We start from the raw sequence: 12039 nt of genomic DNA, 5'->3' as shown, positions 1-12039 counted from the left end.
AATAACTAAGCTTATGGATTGAATTAATGGAACTAAGAAACAAATTAACTAAACATCAATTTTATTTTTTCTTTCTCTGTTTCTTTCTCTTAGATGAATGGAATTGAATTGGGACATGTACCAATAAGCTCACAGTGCAGAAGACTGATGAAGAAAAAGTTAGTTGTATGCTATGTTACTCCATATGTGAAGAGTTTAATACATATCTTTTGAAGGGTATATACCAATATGAATGGAATTGAAGTAGGACATGATATATCTGGAATATCTAATAATTTTTCATGGAGAAGAAAGCCCATTTTATTACGAATTGGGTATGGTCCAAGAATTAGTTCAATTGGGTATGGAACTAAACAAAATATCCAATCCAAAAATATCCGTGATTTCAATAATCATCAATAACTAATTCTTTCTCTGTTGGAGCATAACAAACTCCCACACAATATCAATTAATGGAACTGAGAAACATCAATATATACATCTAATGGAATCATCAATTTTCTTTCTCTATTTCGTTTCTAAACTGTGTTAAGAACAACTATTTTATTCAGCCTCAGGTCACAATTAAAAAAAAAACAAACAGATATGTGCAAGATTCATCTACAAACAGATATCTTCACATAATTTCGACTTCAGAACACACCAGAAGTTGAAGAACATATATAATAGATCTATTATTTATCAACATAATAACATCATCAACATCATCATATTATTTTAATAACATCATCAAATTAGGATCAAACCAACTGCCCCTAATTTCTACACCCAGAATAACATCATCAACATCATCATCTTCAATAATATATGAAATAAACAGATCTATAATAGATCAACAGATATATTAATGATTTGCTTCAATAATATATAAAATAAACATATCTATAAAATGAACAGATCTATAAAATAAACAAATCTATAAAAATAATCCTTTAGATTCATAATAAATAAATATATAAACAGATATATTTTATATATACATATAAATAAATAAATTTAGAGGAAAAAAAAACAGAGGTTGAAGAAAATATATATACACTCAAATATATATATATATATATATATATATATAATATACATATATGTAAACCCTAGATCGAAATCCCTATAGAGAGAGAGAGAGATACCTAAATAGAGAGAGCAGCGACGGAGGAGCGGCGATGAAGGAGGATTGGCGGTAAGGGAGAGAAAGCAGCAGCCCCGTCGTGTGTGTGAGAGAGGGAGAGAGAGAGAGAGAGAGACGAGGAGGAGGCGAAATGGTAAACGATAGAGGTGAGGCGGTAAGGGAGGATCGGTGGTGACGGAGGATCGCCGGTGAGAAGGGAGGCGCGACGGTGAGAGAAAGAGAGAGGGGGAAACCAAACCAGTGGTGACCGAGAGAGAGAGAGAGGAGCGGAACAGAGCGCCGTGTCTGTGTGTGTGTGTGTGTGTGTGTGTGAGTGAGAGACTAAGTGTGTGTGTCAAACCCTAAACAAACAGAAGCATATATATACCCAGGGACAAAACGGTAAATTTACCTCGGGGACTAAGCGAAGTGGGGCTGGGCCGGGGCCGGGTCCGAGTCCAGGTCTTAAATATCTATCCCCATCCCCGACCCGGATATCATTGGGGATGAAATTTTGAATACCATCCCCGGCCCGTAGGGATGGCAATCTGAAACCGACCCGACGGTGACTCGACCCCCCGACCCCGAATTCAATGGTTATTCACCAAAAAATATCCCCTACGGGCCGGGAATGGTATTCAAAATTTTATCCCCGATGATATTCGGGCTGGGAACGAGGATAGATGTTTAAGACCCGGACCCGGCCTGACCCTGCTTAGTCCCCGAGATAAATTTACCGTTTTGTCCCTAGGTGTATATATGCTTATGTTTGTTTAGGGTTTGACACATACACTCAGCCTCTCACTCACACTCACACACGGCGCTCTGCTCCGCTCCTCTCTCTCTCTCGCTTGCCACTGGTTTGGTCTCCCTCTCTTTCTTTCTCTCACCGCCGCACCTCCCTTTTCACCGACGATCCTTCGTTACCACCAATCCTCCCTTACCGCCTCACCTCTACCCCGTCTCTCTCTCTCTCACACACACGATGGGACTGCTGCTTTCTCTTCCTCACCGCCGGTCCACCGTCGTTGCTCTCTTTGTTTAGGCATCTCTCTCTCTCTCTAGGGATTTCGATCTAGGGTTTATATATATGTATATATATTATATATATATATATATATATGAGTGTATATATATTTTCTTCAACCTTTGTTTTTTTTTTCCTCTAAATTTATTTATTATGAATTTGAAGGATTATTTTTATAGATCTGTTTATTTTATAGATTTGTTCATTTTATAGATTTGTTCATTTTATACATTATTGAAGCAAATCATTAATATATATGTTGATAAATAATAGATCTATTGTAGATCTGTTTATTTCATATATTATTGAAAATGATGATGTTGATAATGTTATTCTGTGTGTAGAAATTAGGGGCAGTTGGTTTGCTCCTAATTTGATGATGTTTTTAAAATAAAATGATGGTGTTGATGATGTTATTCTATTGATAAATAATAGATCTATTATATTTTTTTTTCAACTTCTGGTGTGTTATGAAGTCGAAATTATGTGAAGATATCTGTTTGTAGTTGAATCTTGTACATATCTGTTTTATTTTTTTTAATTGTGACCTGAGGCTGAATAAAATAGTTGTTCTTAACACAGTTTAGAAAAAAAATAGAGAAAGAAAATTGATGATTCCATTAGATGTATATATTGATGTTTCTCAGTTCCATTAATTGATATTGTGTGGAAGTTTGTTATGCTCCAACAGAGAAAGAATTAGTTATTGATGATTATTGAAATCACGGATATTTTTGGATTGGATATTTTGTTTATTTCCATATCCAATTGAACTAATTCTTGGACCATACCCAATTCGTAATAAAATGGGCTTTCTTCTCCATGAAAAATTATTAGATATTCCAAAAATATCATGTCCTACTTCAATTCCATTCATATTGGTATATACCCTTCAAAAGGTATGTATTAAACTCTTCACATGTGGAGTAACATAGCATACAACTAACTTTTCTTTCATTAGTCTTCCGCACTGTGAGCTTATTGGTACATGTCCCAGTTCAATTCCATTCATCTAAGAGAAAGAAACAGAGAAAGAAAAAAGAAAATTGATGTTTAGTTAATTTGTTTCTCAATTCCATTAATTCAATCCATAAGCTTAGTTATTATTAATTTGTTTCTCAGTCTCAGTAACCTACTTTTATGTTGCCTCTGTTAATATTAATTCAATCCATATTATTTTGATAAAGGTTAAAAATGTCAAATGTTAACTCTCAAGCACCAGTTAACTCTGAAGTACCCGTTAACTCTCAAGTACCATTTGAGAGTGACGCGTCACAACATTCATCGCCAGCTACAAACTCACCCACGAACTCACCGTCTCTCCTCTCTAATCAAATGTTATTGATTTAGAAGAAGAGTCTAATACTTGTGGAGGAACTAAAAGAAAACCTAGTGTTGTACGGGAACATTTTAAGAAATAACAAATCAATGGGTGTGGAAGGCAATATGTAATTATTGTAATAAGCATCTTGGAGGTGATTCAAAAAATGGAACTAGGCATTTGCATAATCACCATAAAAGTTCTATCTTATTCAGTTCAATTCGCATGTTATTAATACTTGTTTATGAATATCATATTTTAGGTTTATTTATATTTCATGTCCACACACAAAAGAAGTTTTTTGTGATACTTTGCTTGAGTGTATGATGGACTGGAATATTCATAGAAAAATCTCTACTGTTACTGTTGATAATTGCTCCACAAATGATGCCATGATTACTATGTTGATGGATAAGTTAAGTAATACATCGCTTTTGTTGGGTGGTACTTTGTTTCATATGCGTTGTTATGCGCATATTTTGAATTTGATAGTGAAAGATGGATTGGATGTCATACGAGTGGGTGGAGAAAATTCGAGAGAGTGTAGCTTATTGGACAGTAACACCAAAAAGACAAGAAAAATTTGAAGAAATAGTCAACCAATTGCGTATTCCACATACTAAGAAATTAGGACTTGATTGTGCAACTAAGTGGAATTCAACCTACTTGATGTTTCAGACAGCCTTATTGTATAAGGATGTCTTTTCTAGGTTGAAAATTAGAGAGCCCTAATATAAGACTGTGCCAAGTGAGCAAGAATGAGAGTTTGCTAGAGAGATTAGTGGGAGGTTTAAGATTTTTTTTTTTTATCACAGAGTTGTTTTGTGGTACAAAGTATCCCACAGCCAATGTTTGTTTCCCAGTTTTATGTGAGATTAGGATGACACTGGCTCAATGGCTCTCTTGTGAAATTGAAGTGATTAGAACAATGGCATCAAAAATGGTAGAAAAATTTGATAAATATTGGTTAGTGATACATGGTGTTATTGGAGTTGCAGTTGTACTTGATCCTAGGTATAAGATAAGTGTATTGGAGTTTTATTTTGAAAAACTTTATGGAGACAAAGCTGAAAATGAAGTTGATAGGGTTCGTCATATTTGTTATGATTTGTTGCAAGAGTATCAGCACTGAGTTGGTATGGAGACCGATGTTGTTGGTGACTCGTCTACTCATCCAGAAATTGTTATAGAGATCCTTTCAGAATTTGATTTGTTTATTAGTAGAAAGAGAAGTAAAAAAATGAAGAATGTAAGATCAGAGTTGGACCATTATCTAGAGGATGATATTTTGCCAAGAACTTCAGGTTTTGATATTTTGAATTGGTGGAAAGCTAATGGACCAAAGTATTCGACCTTACAAGCAATAGCTAGGGACATTTTAGCTATTCCTGTATCCACTGTTGTTTCTGAGTCAGCATTTAGTATTAGTGGAAGGTTGGTGAGTCCACATCGTAGTAGACTTCATCCAAACACATTAGAAGCATTAATGTGTGCAAAAAGTTGGTTGTGGGGTGTAGAGATAAAAGGTATTATTTCATCCAATCTACATATTATTATTTCACGTTTATTATTTATATTACCATGGAATAATTTCAACATTGAATTTATATTCTTTACTTTTTAGGAAATTCAACATTGGAATTGGTGGGCTATGCAACTATATATGATGATGATGAGATGGACTCGGATGAGTCATGTGCCACTTTTGTGTTAGTTGTCATCTTTTTTGTTTTAATTGTTAACATTTTTTACATTTTATTATTAGTATTAATTATTTGTTTTTTTTCTTTTGTTATTTAACAGGAATTCAAGTTGAAGGAGATGATGGAAGTTGTTGTGAGAAACAATGGATTTCATTTTTTATGTTGTAATGGATATATATATATATATATATATATATATATATTAATTTCAATTTTTTGATAACCTATCCCTTGCAGGTTGTGCTTGGGATTAATTATTCTCTTTGCTACTTGTTGAATTTTCTTATGTGTGTGGGCAGCAAGGACATATGTTTTCTTGTTTGTGCTATTTTGTTGAACAAGATGCTATTCTCTCTGCTGGACAGATTTATTGAATATTTGACAGATGCTATTTTGTTTAGGAGATATTGACTTGAATAGGATGTTGCTGGACAGATTTATTGATTTGTATATATTGGCTAATATGTTGATGTTTATAGAATTTGTATATATTGATGTTGGACAAATATGTATATATTGATATAGGCAAATATGTTGATGTTGATTTGTATATATTGGCAAATATGCTGGACAGATTTATATTGAATTTATATGTTGATGTTTAGGAGATATTTATTGATGCTGCTGGACAAATATGTTTAAATTGGATGTTTATAGAATTTTTTAATTGGCAAATATGTTGACAAATATATTTCAACAGGATTAGGATGTTTACAAATTTTTACAAGTCAAAAAAAAAAAAAACCATTGGGGATTTTTTGGGTTGGGGATCCTCGATCCCCGATTGGGGGCTGGGATGGGGCCGGGCTATGGGTCCTCGTCGGGGATCGGGGGCGGAGACAGGACATATATCACCTTCGGGGATCGGGGATTGGGGACGGAGAGGGTAGTCTCCGGCTCCGTCCCGTCCTGCTGCCATTCCTACTAATTCCCACGCCCCTTCCCATTCTTGTGCGCTTTCTATTTAGCAGTAGTAACAATAGCATTCAAGTTCATTACTAGACTAGATAGAGAGAGCAGACTCTAGTTTTATCATACACTCTTAATTACCATATCGCCGTTGGAAACCAAAAAGAAGATGCTGATACTGAGGAGCTCTGATGGAGAGGAGTTTGCCACACAAGAAAACGTCGCTGTGAAGTCTACAACCATCAAGAACATGGTCGAAGATGGTTATGTTTTGAATGTTATTCCCGTGCCTAACGTAGACGCTAAGACGTTGGCGGTGGTAATTGAATACTGCAAGAAGCATGCAGAATCAGAGGCCGAGGAAGCAGCCAGAGATCTAAAAAAGTTTGACTCGGAGTTTTTGGACAGAGACCAAGAAGTTCTCTGTGATCTGATAATGACAGCGAACTTTCTGGATGTTAAGGAGTTGCTGGTAGCACTGTGCCAGACAGTAGCGGACATGATCAAAGGAAAGTCGCCTGACGAGATTCGCAAAATTTTCAACATCAAGAACGACTTCACCCCCGAGGAGGAAGAGAAAATTCGAAAGGAGAATTCATGGGCTTTCGAGTGATCCAGGATGATGATTTTAATCTTTTTTTTTAGGCTAGATATTTGCCAATTTTTTGTTTTTCATTTAAAAGGACATGCACTGATCGATCAACATAGTTTGTTTAGATTTTTTTTTTTTTGTTTTTTTTTTTTAAATCTTTGGATTTTGAATTAGGGTTGTTCTTTTTATATATTATGGGATTGCTTTTTTTTATTTATTTTTTATTTTTTTTTATTTTTAAAGCTTACTGAACTGTAAATTCTACTTGCCCCATATAGACAATAATATTTGAGTAGTGATTGAGAGGTCTAAACCAAGAGCTCTAACATGAGATTTTGTGATGCGGTAAAAAAAATAATGTTTGAGAGCTTTAATTTGAAAGTTCTAATGATGTGAAGAGTGGCCATGTGAAAGTAGGACCCACACTCCTCTTTTTATCTCTCTTTTCCACTTCACTAGAGTTTCATTTAGAGATCTAGTATTAGAGTTATGTATCATTACTAGAAAAAAAAAAAAAAATCAAAATATTACATCACTATGTGAGACCCACTATTAGAACTCTTAAATTAGAGCTCCTAAAGATTATTGATAATATTTTTATATTTATAAATAAGAAGGTGGGTTCTTTTTCTTTTTTTTTTGGGTTAATAATAAATGTTTGGATGGGAACGTGTATGCATGAAGATCCGAGGGTTCAAGAAAGAACTAGAAATTAATGCCATAGCTTAAAATTCACATGGAACACAATAATTTTTTTACTCATCATGAAATTAAACATAATTTTTTTACATAGACGTGAGACCGATTACTCTAAATTATAGAAGAATTCATAAATTCACATGATACACAATATTTTTTTTACTCGCATAGAAATCATAGAATTAAATATAATTTTTTTACATAGCCGTGAGACCAATCACTCTAAATTAAAAAAAATTTCAAAAATTCACATGATATATAATAATTTTTTTACTCGCATCGAAATCATAGAATTTTTTTTTTGATCGACGAAAGTTAATAGTTAGCTGTTAGATTAACATTTTGGAGGTGTTGAAACTCATACCCATGTATCTTCCAATAAAATCTTGCCCTCCTATTTTATTCCTAGGAGTGAAACTCAAGACCTCCCCTTAAGAGAGACTTGGCAGCCAAAGGGCTAGCCAGTTAGATTAAAGCCCCTTGGTTTAGAAATTATAGAATTAAACATAATTTTTTTACATAGGTGTGGGACAGATCACTCTAAATTTAAAAAAAAAAAAAAAATTCAATTTTTAGTACATTCCGGTCATTAGCGTAAAATATTTGAAAGAGCAAGGCCTTTGAAACAATGAACTTAGTAACAAACTTTTAAATAGTGTTTGAATTATTAATTTAAGTAAGAATTTATGAAAAAAATGAAATAAAGAAAGTGACATAAATATTTTCAAATTTAAGATCTAAATATAATTTTATAAGATCATCTGAAAAGCTGAATTTGAGCATTGAGGTTCGCTTTGCCTAGTCCCCTCCCTCACCCAAAAAAAGCATAATAAAGATATCAAGATCCACTCCTCACATGGCAAAGAAGGTGAAATTGACTAATTCCATCACAATAAGTTTAGCTATCATAAAAAAATTAAAAAAACAAAAAAAATTCAGAAACTTTTCGAAAGCTGTCCTTGTGGATCGGCCTGTCGTTACTATTCATTGAGAAAGCAAAAAAAAAAAAATTGGGAAAGTTAAGGTGATAATAGGTGAATTTATTGTTTGATAAGTCTTACGATAATTAATAGTATTTTTTGTTAAACACTAATTGTTAATTTTTAACAATAGTTTAAAATTTTTGTCATAAAAAAATATCACTAATTATAAATTTTAACAACAGTTTAAAAAAATCGTCACAAAAAAAGTCACTAATTTTCAACTTTTAGCAACAGTTTAAAAAATTCGTCACAGAAGAATGTCATTAATTATAAGTTTCAACGATAATTTATACAAACCATAACAAAAAAATTCACTAATTGTCAATTATTAGCGACATGCAAAAATCGTCACAAAAAATTATTTTTAGCGACGATTTTATTTAAAATTATTTTTAATAGGACTTGATTAGAATTAATTCAAATTATTAAGACCTATTGATAGTTTATCCAAACAAAAGAGTTGATTTTAAATGATCCTAACCTAAGTGGTTATGAAAAGGGTACTTAAATGTTAGGATGAAGTTGTAAGTTGAATTTATGAAGAGACATTTGCTTATGTTGTGATTTAAATACTAATATACTAATGCTATTTTTATCAAATGAATAAATAAATAAACAAAATAATTTTAATTGATTTAATCAAAATCCTAATTGATTTTCAAATAGGTTTTAGAGCAACTCCAACATTATTTTTTATTTTTCATTAGTTAAAGTACAAAAAATAAATATTTTTTATGGAAACTTTTTTGATAAGTCCTCTTTCTAAGAGTTTTATTCCATCCAACCAATATTCTTTTTGACTATTCTATTAGATCCTATTTGAGGTAAGAAAACCAAAACATCCCCAATCTCTCATGCCCCCTATTAATGTTGATTGTGATTATATTTTAATAGTTTCCATATATCAGGATGTTAACTGTCATTATATTCATATTAATTTGAAATGAATTTTTGTCATTGTGTTGTCAATTATATGATGTGAATATTCACATCATGTAATTGAAATGAATATTCACATCATTATATTCACATTAATTTAAAATGAATTTTTCTCATCGTGTTGTCAATTACATGATGTGAATATTCATATTAAAACATATGAATGTGAATGTGTTGGAAAAAAATGATTTTTTGGGACTTTAATTTAATATTAAAGTGTGGTGACTTTAATTAAATATTAAAGTGGGTCCTAACCATTTTTTGTGTTGGGTCCAAGTGAGCCAAAAATCATTGGGTTTTGAATAAGAAATTGCCAAGAAATTGCTTCATGATGTTAGATTCATGAATAGGATTTTAAAGAGTATTTAAATCTTTTTTCTTGACTAAAGGGTGTGAATCCTTTGGGCATCCATACTTTTCATTTTGTGGAAAGGGGTTATGAATGCTTGGTGTTTTAATGACTAGCCTTAAAGGCTGAAGGCTTTTCCTCTCTCCCCTATACATGTATAAATTGAGACCCTCCTGTCAAGTTTCAATATAGAAATTTTTGCTTCCATTTTACAAGTCAGTTTGCTTGATAGTTCCTATTGTGAGAGAGTGCTACCATTGTTTTGTTCGTTAAGCTAGACAGATAGTGCTTCTGCCGTAACTGGTTTTGACCGTCGTATCCTGGGAGACAGACGTCGGGTTTCCTCAAGCACTCGACCCGTGAGGCGGCGAAATCTGTTTTAAGGAAACTGCTTCCGTGCAGGCTTCGATTTTGTCTCTTTACCCTTTATTATTTTTTGTGTATTTCTGTTGAAATTTAGTTATAATTATCAGCTTATGTTCTTGGTATATAATTTGTTTTCTTCATAAATCTATTTATTTAATTTCACAATTTTGAACAACAAGCTTAAAACAGACTTCATATATCTTTTCTATGAAATTGATCGAATAGATTTATATAGACTATTAGGTTAGCTTTGTATAATGTTACTAGGAATTGTTGCGGAATTGCTCACTATTTCAATAATTGTAAATTATGCAATGGTACTCTCTAATTGCTTAGTTTAATTAGAATGCTCTATTATAATTTGCATACTTAATTGTATTAGTATGATCTTATTTTATGCGTATGGTTCATCATTTCCCTACCATGATTTGCATGAATTTTAAGGTTATAAAATATAATTTATGGATGTTGCAATTTTGACATGCTAATTCTATTCTAGTCTCAATTTGTTACATGCTTATTATTTTCTAGGCTAGATTACATAATTTAATGTATTTGGAGTTATAGAGTTTTATGAATTGTATACATGATTAATCTAAATTATCTAATTGTGTGCATTAATATGAATTATTTAATTGGGTGCATTAATCTAAATTATCTAATTGGGTGCATTAATCTGAGTTATTTAATTAGGTGCATTAATCTAAATTATTTATTTGGGTGCATTAATCTGAATTATTTAATTAGGTGCATTAATCTGAATTATTTAATTGAGTGCATTAACTTTGAATTTGACTTATCTATTTGGAGTTATTAGTTTAAATGTTTATTATGAATTAATTTCATTCATGACTCATGAGTATTGAACTTTATTTTAAAGTTGTAATTTAATTTTGAAGTTACAAATTGTATTTTGTTTTGGTACCTTATATTAGTTGGTTACTTATATAATTAATAGTTGGCTAGATGGTTTCAATTATTTATTATAATTAAATTTTTTAGATTATTTGTTTGTATTTTGTTGTGGTTTGCTACTAACTTTTTTTGTAGGGTTACCAATGCGAAAAACAAATATAAAACCAAATGAATAGAATTTGGGATGTAAAAACAAAAATGTTTGGACTACTAACGTTTGTGTTGAATAGGAATACCTAAGCGTGGAAAAGCTTTTGGACTACATAGAATCCTTATGGATTGGCTATTTTATCAAAATGTTTGAAGCATGTTTGCTTGAGATGTAATTGATTTGTTTACCAATTTGTAGTAACAAGTTTTATTTGCTTATATTATTGTAGCAATGGTTTTACATTGCTTGTAAAAGTTTTGGACCCTGGTTTGCTTTAACCTAGTTCATCCCTAAGAAAATTTAATTCTTAATTTGTTTATCACGGACTAGGAGTCAACATGCTCTTAAAAGTTTCGTCAAAAGGTTAACTGGGTTTTAAATGGGACCGATGTGACCCCTCCAGTCTTCTTGGGAATTTTCTTGACCATGTTCGATTCTAGGTTTTGTGGTGAGACTAATTTTTGAATTAATTTTTCTTCTAAGGGATTTTCTAAGGGTTAAGTTTAATTTCTGGAAACACAGAAGTGATATTCTGGTGTAATTTTCAAAAATGGAAACTATCACTGATGCTGCTGCTACTGCTAATGTTAGTGGGGATTTGAACCCCGGGGCAACTGGATTGCCAACCCTTACTGCTGTGACCTCTGTGGTCAACCCTGGTGTTACTCCGGCTGTTCCGGGAGGACCGCTTAGTCACCATGAGCGCCCAGAAAAATTTGCTGGGGAAAACTTTAAGAGATGGCAGTAAAAGATGCTATTTTACTTGACCACGCTAAACCTTGCCAAGGTTCTGAGTGAGGATCCTTCAGCCGTGGCAGAGAATGAGCCTGACAGGCAGAAAGTCACGGCGCTTGACACATGGAAGCAGACAGACTATCTTTGCCGGAACTATGTGTTCAACAGCTTGGCAGACTCACTCTATAGTGTGTTTTGTTCCAAGAGCTTAGCAAAAGAATTATGGGAATCTCTAGACAAAAAGT

The 12039-nt window shown here is 32.6% G+C and overlaps 1 pseudogene; it reads left to right on the top strand.

Annotated features, from left to right (window-relative positions):
- Positions 1-6045: 6045 nt before the first annotated feature.
- LOC114296090 (SKP1-like protein 1A pseudogene) lies at positions 6046-6820 on the top strand (annotated as a pseudogene).
- The last annotated feature ends 5219 nt before the right edge of the window (positions 6821-12039 follow it).

This window comes from Camellia sinensis, chromosome 1 (assembly GCF_055761805.1).
Source record: "Camellia sinensis isolate YWXY chromosome 1, ASM5576180v1, whole genome shotgun sequence".
Lineage (NCBI taxonomy): Eukaryota > Viridiplantae > Streptophyta > Magnoliopsida > Ericales > Theaceae > Camellia > Camellia sinensis.
Note: the sequence above shows the minus strand (reverse complement) of the source record. Positions and strands in the feature narration are given on the sequence as shown.